Source organism: Patagioenas fasciata, chromosome 6 (genome assembly GCF_037038585.1).
Source record: "Patagioenas fasciata isolate bPatFas1 chromosome 6, bPatFas1.hap1, whole genome shotgun sequence".
Taxonomy (NCBI): Eukaryota; Metazoa; Chordata; class Aves; order Columbiformes; family Columbidae; genus Patagioenas; species Patagioenas fasciata.
The window spans coordinates 20,005,879-20,021,539 of NC_092525.1; the positions used below are offsets into that span (position 1 = coordinate 20,005,879).

Below are 15,661 nucleotides of genomic sequence, written 5' to 3' on the forward strand. Positions count from 1 at the left end.
TGCTTAAAATGATAAACCCATCCATTAACTAACAATCATTAATCACCAAGCATGTGATGTGTGCTAATTTAGCTGCAGATTTTATAGCAAGAAAATAAACCAAAAAAGTCAAGGAAAAACTATCTTGAGGTCTGTATTTAACATTTTAAAGTAATGCTTTTGTAAAGCTCCTATTGGTATCCTCTGACACAGGCCACTGCTCTGCCTGCCAAGGGCCTGGGAGCTTTTCTCACCAGTGGGAGACAAGATCTGAAGCTCAGAAAAATTTCAGAGTTATTCTTTGCATATGATTGGTGTTCCAGGTGGTGGTAAGAGGTAAATCCTACAGGCTTTCTTCACATGGTTGAACGTCAAGGAGCAGAGCAGTTTACTGGAACAGCAGCAGCTTCTCATGTCTTTGCAATGACGGTTTTAACTAGAAAGGCACAATATTTTATAATCTGCAAAGCTGAGCTAGACCATTTTGGCAAAGAGTCTGTCTGCCTGCTAGGGTGGGGTAGGTATTTACTATCTATATAATGACTTCCTACTGCAAGTGGGTCAGGTAATTCAAATAACAAGCCAAAACTGCCTTTGGTCAAGTCTGGTGAAGTCTGGGCTGTAAGTAAATCCGTCCCTCTGGTACAGCGTGCACATCCTCCGTCATGTGATGTCTCAGCCATTTCCTGGTACTGCCACTCCAACAAATACTTCACTTTATCTCCCTCCGATTGTAACATCGGCAGTTTCACCACTGAGTTTGCTGTTGCTGCACTTTCTGGTATCAATGGCCTGCTGTGAACTGAAAAAATACCTACTGGAGAAAACAGTCAAGTACTTGAATGATATGAGAGGCTCCTTCTTTCTCTGCCTTTGGCACCAGGCAATCATCCAGTTTGTTGGTTCTGCTTGTCCAGCTCGAAACCAAATGTTTCAGAATCCAGCCTGCACAAATGATCAGGTTTTAAACAAAACCTGCAGCACAAGATCAGCTTGCTGCATGTGATCAGTGTTCTGCATGGCTTTCCCTCACCCTGAGCTTGGATGCCCTAGTTTCAAGTGCATGGACTGTGTTCGTTCTGGCATTTGGAGCGGGGTAAAAGGCATTGTGTGTGTGTGTGGTGGGGTGGTAAATCCCAAACTAGGCAAAATTGCAGGGGTGTTGCCTGGCACAGTGGTTAAGAAATAACTAATTTCTGGCTGAAATGTTAAAATGTAGGTATGAAGTAACTTGAATGGTAAGCAATAACTCCCAGCTCCTCCCCAGTTCCTGCAGGCACCATGGATGGTGCAGGCTGCCCCGTCCGGTGGCAAATCTCACTTTTCCAAGAGCTGCTGGGAAAGGACACAACGGTTATTGAAAAGATCCTGCAAGTGTTCAGAATACAGCTGTTTGCCAGCAAAACAGTGGTACGGCTTTGTTCACCACAAACATTTTGGGCATTACTGTTTATATTACGTCAATTCACCAAATTTTCTAGCTCTGAAAGCGAGCAGAAATTTTGACAAGCTTTGCAGTAACAACTCTTGCTAAGGAAGTCAAAGTTATTCCAACAGACTACAGCTGAACCACAAAAACAGGGGTCCTGAGGAGATCCCACAGATACAAGTCAGAGTGACTGAGAGGTGTCACGATGTTTTATAACTAAGACCTTTACTGGAAACCAAGTCAAAAGGACATAAAAAGACGTTCACAGGCTGTAGTGGGCTCTGGATTAGACGGATGCTTTCTGGAGAAGAGCTTCATGAATCCTGGCAGTTTAGAGTAGCTCTTTTAAAACAAAATTTCTGAAAATGAACAAGTTATTTCATAGAGTAACTATGTTATCATGAAAAGTTTCTGCTTGTCCGTCTTTCAAAACAAGCATGCTCCTGTAAAGAACAAATGAATGTCAATATTATTCCTAAATGTGTTTGAAAGTTAATACTGTAACCATGTGTCACTTAAAAGTACCCTGTTTTGATCTTCACAAGGTTATCCCAGTTGCTTCGCCCCATAAAATTAACCACAAACACAATAGTGAATGAGTCAGAACATCAAGCTGACTCGGAGAGAAGGGATAAATGCCTCTGGAGAGCACAGAGAACAGGAGGTGTGGAGCAAAGTTAAGGGTGCAGCGCTGTGTGGTAATAGTTGAACAAACAGGGGCTGGGATAAAGACAGAACACTTTTCTGTAAAAATTCTCATTTATTTCAAGCTACTCCACCTCCCACCCTTGCAGGGTTTCTAACACCTGACCTCATGGACCAAGGTCCGTGCTCGAAAGATCTGAGCAATGAGATGCAAGCTCTGAGCAAGAAAGTGGCCCACAGGCTGCGGCGCTTCTGCACAGGGGATTTGAAAGGAGTTTCCAAGGGGCTCACACAAAAAGTCCTTTCAAAAGTGCTCCATAAAATACACCCGAAGAAAGACCATCAGGAGGAGACTCGACTTAGCTCTGTTCTTTTCTGTTTAGCTCAGGTGCTGTTTTTTCACACACAGAAACACATGTACAGACTTAGTACACCATACAATGCCTCACTAAAGCCATCAGGTAGCGGTTATAACTTCATCCAAGATCAACAAGGTCTTTTTCCACAAGTGATCCTTTGTGTTTGGGAAGCCTTTGCCCTGAATTTTACTGTCTCTCAATCAACTAACAGGTGCTCTGCAGTCAAACACAAGCTATTTAAGGGCAACCCGTATAACAACTTCCCAGGCTGGCAAGCAATCGTAAATAGTAGTTAGGTACTGGAATGGGTGAGTTTTATTCAAATAGAAACACTCCCAACAGGAAAGAAAGGGAGAAAAAAAAAAAAAAGGTAGGGAAAATTATATCTTTGTTGATTTCCATTTAGTTTTTTCTTTCATACATTGGCATAATAACTCTCAAAGAAGAGAATGAAGCTCCCAAAACCAGACACCGTGGTAATCCACCATTATCCAGTGGTTATTCTTAAAACTTTCCAGTTTTGTTTCGGTCAACAACATAATGTGCTGATTGTATATGTGATATTTGCTCCACTTTGACATGGCACAGATAGCCATATACTACTAATACTGCAAGCATGTTATTGTGGGCCATTTAGCTTTTAATTTTTTCCCTGGAGAAAGCACTTCGTGGCAGGAAAAAAAAGTGAAAAAGCTCTCTCAGCCAGATGCCAGATGTGTCATTTTGCGATGTAAAGCCACACCGGAGTTTTATAAACCATGCAACTGCTCGTTTGTATACCATTCCCACATCATATTTTTCAAGTTTCTAGGATAGCTGCATTGTATGGCATAAAATGTGATGTTTCTCATACAAAAGACCCTGCTAAGAGTTTTGTGTATATACTGCCTTATGCCCCCAGATGCGCAGAGCCACACTGCAGGTTTCTTTAGTCTAATGTCACCCAGGAAAGGCTTCTGGATTCTTATAAATTCATTTGAACCAGAAGAGACTGCTGCTGTGCTCCACTACTGAAGGTCTTAAAGACACCAGCCACACTCAGAGGATGCGAGAAAGGTGTCAGTGCCTTGAAGTTCATTCAGATGAGGAAATAGAGAATATCAAACAAAGACAAAAAAATGCCTCCAAGTCTGGTTTATGCCTCCGGGAACTTGTTGAATTGCAAGGAGCAATGCAGGTGCTTTCACTTGTCTATACAAGAGTGAGCAATGGGCTCCCATCGCCACCTCACCAGAGTCCCTCCACTGGCAGAGGCACCGGGCACAGGTGACACGTGGTCTCGATATGAGTTGGTTCAGAGGTGCCTGGGAAGGCCTGTGCGAGCAGCATTGCTGGAAAGAAATCTTGTGGTCAACAAACACACTGGAGCCCTTATGATCTCCTGGATGTAAAAAATAATTCCCATTTGCTGAGATGGTACACAATTACTCAAGAGCAAAATACATCCCTGCACAAGTGCTACGTTTCCAGACAATGACAGAATTCTATTATTCAGGAGACTGTGACGTTACTGTAAATGCCATCTTTTCTGCTCCTGTAATGTTTCAATCTGCATAAAACCAAAACTCTCACTTCTTCTCTATCCTTTTCTTCCCCTGTACCAATACACAAGTACTGGCACTGCATCTCTTTTATATTTAATCATATCTATTGACATTTACGGAGCATATGACTACATGGGCAGGAGAGACAAAGAAGAAAGGTGGTCATAGGCACTGCTGGCTGTGAAAAAGAATGGCTGTGTCACAGGGAGCATGTCAAACACATTAATACCACCTGTGGTGCTATAAGAACAAAAAAGGCAAGTATTTCTACTGTGTAGTCTTAACACGTTATACCAGGATCAATGACATGCACACAGGAATAGCCATAGCAGTGAGAGCCAGCAGAGCTCCAGAAACCATTCCATAACAAAATCCACAAAGCAGCAGGTAGGTCAGAGCATCATGGAATCAGCATCTCCCCATGTGCAGCGGGACATACACTAGGATATATAGATCTCTGCATATGAACTGTCTCTGCTTACACCAAAAAAGGCACTTCTTGTGTACAACAGACAAATGGCGAGACTCAGATACACACAGTTTACATCACTTAAACCTGGACAGGTCTGCCAGCCGGAGCGGAGGTCAGCAGGTGCACAGACTCGCTCTTTGAAGACTCTTACTCACTATCAGTTGTGCAACAGGTTATCGGTGTGGGTTGCTTCCGTGTATGGTCGTGACCTGTAAGAGTGGAAAAACTTGTTCTGTAGTAGTGGAGGGATTTTCCTGAACTAGGTTAAACAGTCTTTATTTAACTGAAGCCTGCAGTTGCAGGAGCTGCTCTGGATTGACATTAGCATAGCTGAGATCTTTAATCTTCTTTCATTTGCTACAGTGCAGAAAATCAGTGTCTATTCATTTTCGTATTCATTCAACATTTATACCAGAAACTCAGAACTGGTTTTCTGGATCCCTCGATCTTTCAGACAGAGAAATCTGACAATTTCTCAAACCACAGGAAACTTAAAAATAGCACTTGTTCCAGCACAGCTACACACTGTTGTTCTTGAAATCTGGGTTAGAAAATACTTACAGAGCCTCTAAAAAAGAGAGGCTTGAAGCAAAGCATCTCTATTATTGCACTCCTTTATTAAAACAATTAACCCTGTGAACAGAAGAGCTACTGAAGCCAGATCTGCTATTGATTTTGTTCCTTGAGACTAACTCCTACATGGATTCCCCAGTGTGTAGTAAGTGTTTCACCTCTACTGCAGTTGTTCCCTGGGGAGAGGGGGAGGCACAGTAGTGGGAGACACAACCAACTGGGGCCTCTGCACTGTATTCGGCTTTTTTATTTTCACTAAACATCCAGGATTTTATTTTCCAGACCTCTACCCTTCTGATTTGAAGAGCAGATTGAAACGTTACTGGAGCAGAATTTCAGACATTTCTTTAGCAAATCATGGTAAACATTCTCTCTGTCTGGCCAGCTTTATCATCCAAGGAAATCAGGTGCTAGTGATGGTTTTGCAGAAATCCACTGCAGTACTTTACAAAGCACTTTTTAGGATTACTTTCAGGAAAGCTGAATACACCTGGCACAAATCCATAGGTTCTACTGAATGTAGTGATTTTGTATTTATTTACACTTCACTCCCACACTTACGGGGGACTAACAGTGCTGTTTCCCCTGGAGGAGAAGACCCTCATTGACTAATCTACAGTCGATTAACAGCTCCAGATTTGGATTCAGATGGAAGCTACCCCAGAGTGCTCCTCCCTGCTAAATATGCCCACCAAAGCGTTTTGTGAGCCCACACAGCAATTGCAGCTGCCTCCTTTCTCCCTACCTGTGCACACTTGCATTTAAGGATCTTCCTGCCTAGTAAAATTAGAGACATGACGTGTTCCAGCAGCTAGGGTTTGGTACAGTCTCATAAAATAATGAAAGAGAGCGATAGATGTGTCACCTTCATCCAGTTTAGGGTCCTACATTTACTTCATATGCATTTCCCTGTTTTAAGCAGACTCTCAATATTATACACTTTTTCTCTTGCCCCCTTGTTACACTTCAGCTGCAATGTTGCAGCAATTCAGGGGATAACTTCCACTGCAAAGATGCTTAACAGTATTTTTAATTATAGACTTCTTGTGAAGAGCCTACAGCGTCTTCTTCGTAATTCAAGTACAGACTATTAACAGAGGCCTGCAAGTGTCCAGACAGAATCTACACAGAGTGAAGTGGTTTTTATTTGCAAATGCTGTTTCTTTTCCACTGTAGGTGGGTCAGTATGTCCTTGGGAGTAAATCTGCTATCTTTTGGGAATGTTTCCAGTTAAATCCATTCTAACCACATTTGCTTTGCTTGATTCTACTTCAGGAACTGAAATAAGTTTGGCTCCAGCATTAAATAACTGAGCAGGAAATAGCAGAAGGTTTATCATGTACAGGCTGGCCTGGGGTCGAGCAATATATTGAACTAAAAATACAGTAAAGATTGGTTTGGGAAGCTTCAGATTGGTTCCATTTTCATTAGGACATAGAAAAGCTCCCAGTGCTGGTGATTAAGTTATTTTCATTGAAAACACATTCACATATTCAAATGTCATCAAAAAGTGAACTGTTGAGACATAAAAGCTTAATGTCCTCAAATGAGGATCTGGTCAGAAAATGCATCCTGCACTTTGTCAGTTTGTGTCCGTACCCTTTAGCAGTGCGGGTTCCTCCCTCTGCCCCATCCCACACACAAGGAACAGGCTTGGAGGAAACTTGTAGCTGCACATCAGAAAATTTAGTAATAATGCTAACCTGCATGGAAGTCTAATCATGGGTGGGAACGGTGTTTATTTTGAAACTGAGGGAAAGATAGGAATAGGCTCAACCACTCAGATGAAAAGGGGAAAGCAAAATACAGTGATGCAAATGCAATATAAAATTTGAGGAAATGTTGGCAAGGGAGTAGTTGCAAACCATGTCCAAGTCATTAGCAGGAGATAATTAAGTACCAAAATATCGTTACACTCCAGATTTCCAATCACTGGAACTACTGTCCAGTCTTTTAATTAACTTGTTATAAAGATGGAATAAAGGAGTTTGTGCCCTTAGCTACCTCTGATATACACTAAGGTAGCATCAGCGCAATCAGTGAATCGAGGCAAAACAAGCATAAGTGAAATCCAGTTCCAGACTTGGGTAGCAGACTCTAGGCTTGACCCTACATTATTCTTTGAACAATAAATATTTTACTGTGTCCAAACACATTCTGGAACAATCAATCCTACTCCAGATCTTAACTGGACTTGGAAAAAAAACCCAACTAGATAGGCTCATTTATGGACACTGTGAAATATTCAAACAAGTAATTTTATTGCTATTAAGCAAAATACAACAGCTGGAAAAATAAACCTCAAGCTGCCATTGACAGTTCAGCTAAAGAGAAAGAAAGTGAAATGGTTGAAACAAACAGAAAAAGCACTTCCCAAGGAACGCTGAGAATGGGGTGAGCTCCGGTTGTTCTGACTTCTGGCAGGTCAATGTGTGTGTTTGGTTTGATGGATGACGAGATAGGAAGTCAGGTGGGAAAGAGCCCTTGTGAAAGTAAATCTGCATTGTATCTTCTCCACTAGGGAAGAAAACTCTGGGGAAAAAATCTTGTTGGCAAAGTATGAGGCACAAAGCCTGCTGTGCTCTGCTTGCTGTAGTTGAGAGGAAAACAGGAGCACAGATGTTAACACAGGGGTCTCCCCAGCCTGGAAAAAAAAATAGCAAAGGAAAGAGTGCCTATCCGAGAAAGTTACTCCTATCATTATAAGCCTTTCCAGTTCTATTTAAAGAAAGCAAAAGAGCCAACAGAAGAAGCTGTGTTTTGCAGCTCTGCATAAACACCCACAGATAAGGGTGGTACCAGGTGTCAGCTAGCCCTGCAAAGTCACTGAAATGTCAAGGATTGTTTTTCCTCTACTCCCTTTCTCTTTCCTCCGACTGGGAACTGCCAATGTTTATTTAAAAGATATCCCTTGTATTTGGCAAGAATGCCAGCGGGGCAGACGTTAATGGATTATTATTTGGAGCTGGAAGTCTGCCAAGGTGATAAGGATTCCCTGCCTACCCAAGGGCCCAGGGCCATGCCATTAACAGCACAAGGCAAAAATGAGATTGTCCTGCCAGATGCTTTGCTACCCTGAGTACAGCAGAGACTTTAAAAGCGAGCTGCCTGCAACTTATATTTGGTCTGACCTATAAAAATAATTAAATAAGTAAAGAGGCAGACAGGCGCTATAATGGGAGAGCTAATCCATCTGTAAGATCCGGGGTTTATTCTTCTCTTGCGCAGCAGCGTGGAGAATTTGTTCAAACCACCGTGAAGTCACCGCAAATGTTTCTGTTCACTTCCCTGCCCTTGAACTAGATCTCAAGCTGGAAGCCCTGAACTCAATTGCTAAAAGCAGCACAAGTGAGAGACCTCATTGTACTGCGGCAGCTTCAACAGTAAAATGACAACAAAAACATATCTCATTTTTAGCTCTGCTCTGAACAGGAGGAGTATGTCTTTGTGTAGCTATCCCCACGGTAGAATGGTTAATGCCAGCACCTCCTGAGAGGGCAAGCCTGCAGGAATGTGACATTTTGTGTCTGAGATATATTTAGATTAACATTGTTTACTATTAATCTTCTTCTCTGTAAAGCCCTTTCTTTCCCAACAGATGAAAAATGACCAGTATCGCTCCACCCTTGTTATCATACGTTCTTTGGAAGACGACCTTTTCCGTGGCCCATCAGACAGCATGGACTATAATTAAGGTGCTTATAATACAATTCAGTAAAAGTAGGAGCTGGGGCACAGTAGCATTTACTGCTGTGATTGAAAGCCTTAAAGGTTATGTGGAATTTACCAAGTAGTAATTTTATCTGTTTGGAGCTGGCAAAAAATAAAAAAAAAAGAAACTTTGTGCCCATTTGAGAAGCTGGTCTGCCCCTAATGAAGCTGAAGTAAACAGAGCTGGTTTCCTACTTCTCATGAACACATGTAATGAAGTATTACACCAAACAGGTGTTCCCTCTGAAAAGAAAACACACATAAAGATTTAGCTACTTTTTTTCTCTGGATTTCTTTTTTCTCACCTTAAATGTGCCTAAAACAAACACACAGGCTCACATACTGTTCCTTCAGGGAGAACACGCAGCCCACCTTTGCTGGTGACCTCTCCTGGCTCTGACATGGACCACGTTAAAGTTGGGTTCAGACCATGGTAAAACCCTCCTGTAGAGCAGTCAGTCATCTCATACCAAGAGCAATGGCCAATACTGCCAAAGGAAATTCAGTGCTGAAATAAAAACACATTTCTCTACTTAATTCTGACATTTGTGCATGCACTCCACAGGTTTTTAAGCAGGACTGTTCTCTGAAACAAGACTCTACCAGCAGCACAAAATTCAGACATCTGGAGCTGGAGAGCCATCCCCAGTATCAAGGCCGTCATAAGGAAAGTGTCAACTACACAAGAGAATTAATCTAACAGCAAACGTGGAGTCTGGAAGTTGGTCTGACTTTTCTGTCTGCTTTTCATACTATGCTAATATTGCAGATATTTGAGTACTTGCCCTGCAGCACAATACGGCTGATCCTGAACAGTTCTGTTGTCTCCCTACTAACTCTCTGCAAGAAGAATAGGCAGGAAAAAAATGTTCTTTTTCATCAGATATTCCTGTCCTGTTTCCTGATGGGAAGATATGTGAGGTTACAAAGTCTTTTTGATGGATGTATCAAGAATTAAACAAGATTGAAGGTCTTCTACTTTCTGAAGCTAATTCACATTTTCAGATTAATACCTAAGCTGGAATAAACAATTTAACCACCTCTAGACTTAGGTTACTCCATAGTCCTCCAGGAGAAACTCCACAACAGGAAGGTGTTAATTACTGAAACTCTACTGGGTTGTCATGGTGAAAGTTCCCGAATTCTTGGATGTAGCTTTGTATTAGTATCAATTCATGTGGTGACTATTTAATATGGAGGTTGTTTGGTATCTGCCGTGAATTACTGGAGCTTAAGAAAGGTAAGTCACCCATGCGTATAGTGCATGGGGTCTCCAGGCTGGGATGGCACCGGCAAAACAGTTTGTAGAGAAAAAGGGTGCTGCTGCAACGAAGGATAAACAACTCAGGCCTGTAAACACCATTTATTATTGTTTCTTTATCACTCACTAGGAAACAAAGATTGTGTTTCTCAGCAGCAGTTTTACCATTACAAACAGCAATCTGATTCCCTGGTATCACAGCTTATTCCTAGCACTAGGAGTGGGTGCACCAATGCAGGACAGATGGAGGCTGTGCCACAGTCCACATTCAGAAGGGGGTCTGTCCTCACCCACTCTCTGCCTTCTCATTCCTCTCTGACTATGCTGGGGCTGCTCTCACCCCACCCCATAAGCTGTTTCTTCTATGCTCTCCCTTTAGTTGTTTTTCAAGAGCTTTCTTGCTGCCCACATGTGTCTCCTCCTCCTCTTGGACACTGTGTTTTCTACAGAAGCAACAGATTGCTGTGACATTGTCCTTTTGATCTAATGAGAAAAACTCCTACAGCAATTATGTGCCTGTGTTTCTTTCCACATTATTTAGCAAGGGGGCTTGGAAGCACACATCTCTCCCAGGATCCTACTTTTTCTGTAGGTCCTACCTTAATTGCCACTGCCCTCTCAGTTTAACAAGCTTTTCTTTCTCTGCCCACCCCCCCGCCCTAAATCTTTAAAATATCTTTTAATCTTTAAAATATTTCTAAATATTTCTTCACTATTTCTTCTTGCTCTCACCATGGTGCCCTGGGAGCCCCCACACTTTACCTGCCCTCACTGTGAACTGCTGCTGCTCCGAGGTAAAATGCTTTACACACATTCCAGGAATTATCTCAGTCTCACTTCACATAATCTGATGTGTGATGCTTACTAAGTTCTTAATCATTATGTATTTGTCCCTGGCTTGACTGCCACACAGGGTTTTCCAAAGTCAGACACAAAGTCAGGCACTTGGAGCATGAGCTAACAAATTATGTGAATCTTTGTGTCGTGGTTCATCTCAGTGCAGAAAGCAGCACTGCTTAGCGCAGAAGTTAACTCTCACTGACTGAAGAAAGTATAAAATTGCATTTCCTTAGTAACTAGAGTTGTACCTCTCAAAGGGAACTTATTGCAATGAACAGTATCAATTCTTTGCCTCTCATTCCCCTCAACGACGTAACAAAACTCAGGGCTCTCAGTTTCTTTTTAGAAAACTCTCCTTTACACGTCTCACCTTCTTTCTTAGCACTTTATTGGACTGCTTATATTTCTCTGTAAATTACACCTGCTTTCCGAAGTCCCCCATCTGAGCACTGGTGGGCTCTTTTTACCACTGGTACTGCCTCAGCCTGGGACCACGACAATTTGCTACAGCTCCCAGGGCTGCAGTTTGAACCCCATAAAACAGCTACTTTGCTTCTGGAGGCTTGAAAGATGCTGTATCCCAAGTGCTAGCTGAGCTCCTCCCATGCAGACACCTGAGGAGAGTATCACAAAATAATAAGGGTCTGGTCAGCAAGGGTGCTGTGCTCTCTTGAAAGATTCTTATCCAGGAATAAAGGGTCTTTCCATTGCTGCCAAACAGACTGAATCTGTCTGACAGGATGTTGACAAACTACACAAAACAGGTATCGTGCATGTATATACCTGGACTCTTTCCAAACTTCAGAGTGCCCATGTTTTTCTTGTTGTTCAATTGTCTTTTTGGTCACATTAAGGCAGGACTGCGAACATCCGTTCTGAAAATACTCTCTGAGGGGCCAGCCATGTGCTCAAACTGCTCTTATGCACTTCAATAAAGTGGAAAGAGCAGAGAGAAATGCTCCCAGAGCTCTGTTAGGTCAAATACGAGGTTTCATTTGCCTGTTTGCCTCATTTTGCAGTCATCTTGAAGGCAAAAATAGAGGGTGAGAAGGCAACAGGAGAGAAAAGCATCATAAATCATCTACCATATTAGCAGGAGGCCGGATCGGCAAGCCTTGCTCATTTAGCTACCTTAAACTTCATCCAACCTGCTTATCCCCCAGCTGCAGGAATAACAGACCACTTGAAAGGTAATATTTTTGCTATTAGTGAAGAAAGGAAAAAATGTGATCTTTGCTGTAGCATGGGAATAATTTTTCCAGAGCTACATAGAATGAGCCTGAGTGAATACTGCTATTTTTGGCAATAGCCCTCCTGCTTAGCTCACATCAATAATTTTAATGCTTTATTTGTGGTTTGGGCTGTAAGCAATGGTGAAAGCCTGCAGAGAAAAAGAAAAGTGGCAAAATTTGCTAAATAATTTCAAGTTCATAACAGCCATAAAAATACATGAATGTTTTCAGGATTCTTAGAGTCCATACATGCTCATAAAGCTGAGCTGTGAAAGCATTTTATTTTACATCTGCAAACATCACTGAATTACTCTTTATGAGGTTTTAATCAGACCTTTACGGTTTCAGTGGTTACAATGACAGACTGTCAAACGCATTCTTAGATTCCTGTGTCTTACAATGTCGTTAATACAGAGAATCTCATGTTTTCCTCAGTATTTTTCACTTTCTCTATCACAGCAGCACCCAGAAGTCCCGCTCAGGGCTCCGGTGTTTCAGGTGCTGCATAAACACAGAATTAAACCAGACTTGCAAGGTGTCAAAGCACTTTACATTTGGGGGGGAAATATTTCACTACAACAATTACAGCTTGTGTTGTATCGTCTTCCTTGTGCCCCTACACAGCAGCTTTGACCCGTGTTGGTGGCCTGTTTTTCAGAGCTGCAGAGATCCCAGTGCTGCCCCTGAACATCCCGTCTCCTCCTACATGTCACTGCTTACTTTTTCTTTTCTTAAATCTGCTTTTAGAAAAAAAGTAGCATGACTGGACTATATTTGGAATAAGATACACCATAGGTGGAAAGACTTGCCCATCCGAAAAATATGTCATCTGCTAAAGCTCACTGAAGACCCGTCACAGTGTTTAAACCACTATTTATTTCAGCAGAAAAAGCTTGATTCTTAGGTGGAGTAAATCAGCAAAGCTCAGGGAACCTACGCTGATTGACCCTAAACAGAGTTGGCTCAAGTCACAGTGATATGCACTAAGCAAAAACATTTCATCGCAGAAAAACAGACAAAATCACAGGCAAATGTGAACACCTGGGACTGCACAGCAAAAGGCCCTCTTGCCCCTGAAAAGTGTTTCCTTTCTCTATTTACAGAGCTCATTGAAAGTATATTTAATTTGTCAAAAATACACCAAAAAAGTATATAGTTGACCCTCCCTATAAAAACCACATCAAAGCATGAACTGGCTCACAACAGTCTCAACCCACCCAAATATTCACAATCTCACAAGTACAAGAGGAATCCTACTCTAGTTAGTCATGCTGCTCAGGTTACTGTAGTTAGGCACGTACTTAATTACTCAGTTGAATCAGACAGGGAAAAGTATAATATTAGCTGAGACAAATTTTTTCTCCAACAAAATAATGAAGACACTATTAGCACCCATGAAAGAAAAAAAGATATTATCATATTTTTAACAGGCAAACAACTACACAGAAGCATCAATTCGGGCACAGCAGATCTAATTTAGGACTGTTGCTAAGTGAGTAACTTAGACTAGAGGAGGAATAATAATTTTTACTACTCCATAGCAACTCTGATTTTCCCCAAAATTACATGTTTAAGTTCTGCAAATTCTGCAGCCAACATCAAATTCCAAATGATCACATTAATAGAAGAAAGAGTACAAGTGGAAGAAGGGAAATTCTAGTGCCTTCCTCCCATCAACAAATACACATTAATGGTATTGGGCTGAGACTTTACATATACAGGGTTAAGTGACAAGTTTTTTGGGGTTTTTTTTCTAATTGGAAGCTAACAGGGTAGCAAGGCCATCTGCATCATGTTTATACCACCGTGTACTGGTTGCAATTAGAAGCTGTGGACTTGATCATTAGTTCACTGGTTTAAACACAAATGCATTGGCTGAAATACAGTCATGCTGGGTTTAACAACAGCAATTGTAGAGTGCATTATTTTAGTTCACGTTAGTACTGAGAAGACTTGGGGAAAAAATGCTTGGCAGACAAACACATCTTCTAAATTCTGTGGAGCAAACAACTGGCGTGCTGGCTCCTTGGCCCCTAATCAAAGTATGCCCAGAAAGTACATCTGGACCAGTTTCCCAGCTGGGCAGTACAGCATATTCTGGGCCATAGCCCCAATAAGCGCCTTTTACTGGTACCCTCCCTTGTTTGAAGAACCTCAAAAAGCATCAAGCTGGACAGCGAGAATGAGAATGACCTATAAATCAGCAGCCCTGCGGAGTTGCCGTGCACCTGGAAGGCAAGAGACCAGTGAATGATTCAGAAAACATGATGTTCTCTCTTCAAAATGAAAACCCGATCCTAAAATGTAGTGATTAAGACCATTCCTGGAAGCTGGAGATACAGATTCAAGGCCCTCTGGAGAAAACGAACTAAAACTCAACTTTCATACAGCCTGGGTAAGAATTCCCTTTATTACACTCACTGTTTTTAATGCTATAAATCTAATGATTAGTATTTGATAAAACAGCGGTGCATTCACAACAAAGAAAATATCACCAATTATCAGACAAATTAAAGATGAAACTGACTGGCAGCAGTAACAACTGTATTTTCTTGCAAAATTACAGTTGTGAAAAATAAGCTATAATTACACAGTATTAATGCACAGCCCCTTGATCCATTGCGTCTCCTCAAACGTTCAGAACCAGTACTTGCAATTGCAGCAACATCTTCCCTTAAAAGATAAGAGTTTTCACAACGTCTGCATGAGATGACGGGTTATCTTTCAGCATATTGCAACATGTTCAAGTTGTGCAGACTATCCTCAGCCCAAGAACATCCCCCTCCCCTTTTAACACATTTCTTTAAAACCAAAATTGATATTTAAAGTATTGTAGCTTTGCTGCATAACCTTCTGGCTTAAGCCACTGCCTGAGGCACAGTTACTGTGAATCATTACGTAGAAAAATATTACCCAGCATAAGGCAGAAAAAGTACATCAGAAAAAATATCAGTATTTAGATACCGAGAGCCTGACACATGAGAGAGTCACTCCAGCATAACTTGATGAGAAGGAGGGAATTTACAATAGCATAAAGCTGGAATAACAGTGGTTGAAAGGAACTAAATAGGAATCAGCCACAAACTGATTAGGGGCCATAAGGGAACATGTGGCCTCAATCATAACAGCATTGGGTTCGAGAACAAAAGCTACTTCTCCCTTTCATAGGGACACTTCTTGAATTACATACGCCTTTGAGACAGGAGACATGCCAGGCCATGATACGCAGATAACCACAGCTCAGGCAAAAGACTTCCTTCTGCTCTACACGACTTTAATTATCTTAAGCAGGATTTTACAAACAAAAAGCACTACTTCCTAGCCCCTCAGTTCAGTCTATTCCACCCGTCATGATATATTGCAGGGATCACAAACCACATGCCAAATATGCCCTCTGACTTCGGTTCAAATAGCATCTGGCCAAAGGTTTCTGAGTTCTTATTTGACAATACTGCAAGGTACTACAGTGTGTGGTCCCTCAAAGGTATCTGAACGGTTCATTCGCCCTACAGCAAAGGAAGGTTTTCCCGTACTGGTGGATTCTAGCCTGTCTGTAATTTGAAAAGGGTGATTTTTAGAGCTGGCTACAATTTAAACCTTCCGACTTTGAGTAGTT

General features: G+C 41.7%; 1 protein-coding gene across 19 annotated transcripts in view; it reads right to left on the reverse strand.

Annotated features, from left to right (window-relative positions):
* The window catches only part of FGGY (FGGY carbohydrate kinase domain containing), a 309,381-nt gene that overhangs the window by 226,659 nt on the left and 67,061 nt on the right, over positions 1 to 15,661 (reverse strand). For 10 of the 19 annotated variants that reach the window (XM_071810165.1, XM_071810149.1, XM_071810150.1 and 7 more), the window contains one exon: positions 4,495 to 4,637. The exons of the other annotated variants lie outside the window; for them this stretch is intronic. The gene's annotated coding sequence lies outside the window, so the exon portion shown is untranslated. The remainder of the gene's footprint in view (positions 1 to 4,494; positions 4,638 to 15,661) is intronic. 19 annotated transcript variants of the gene reach the window in all.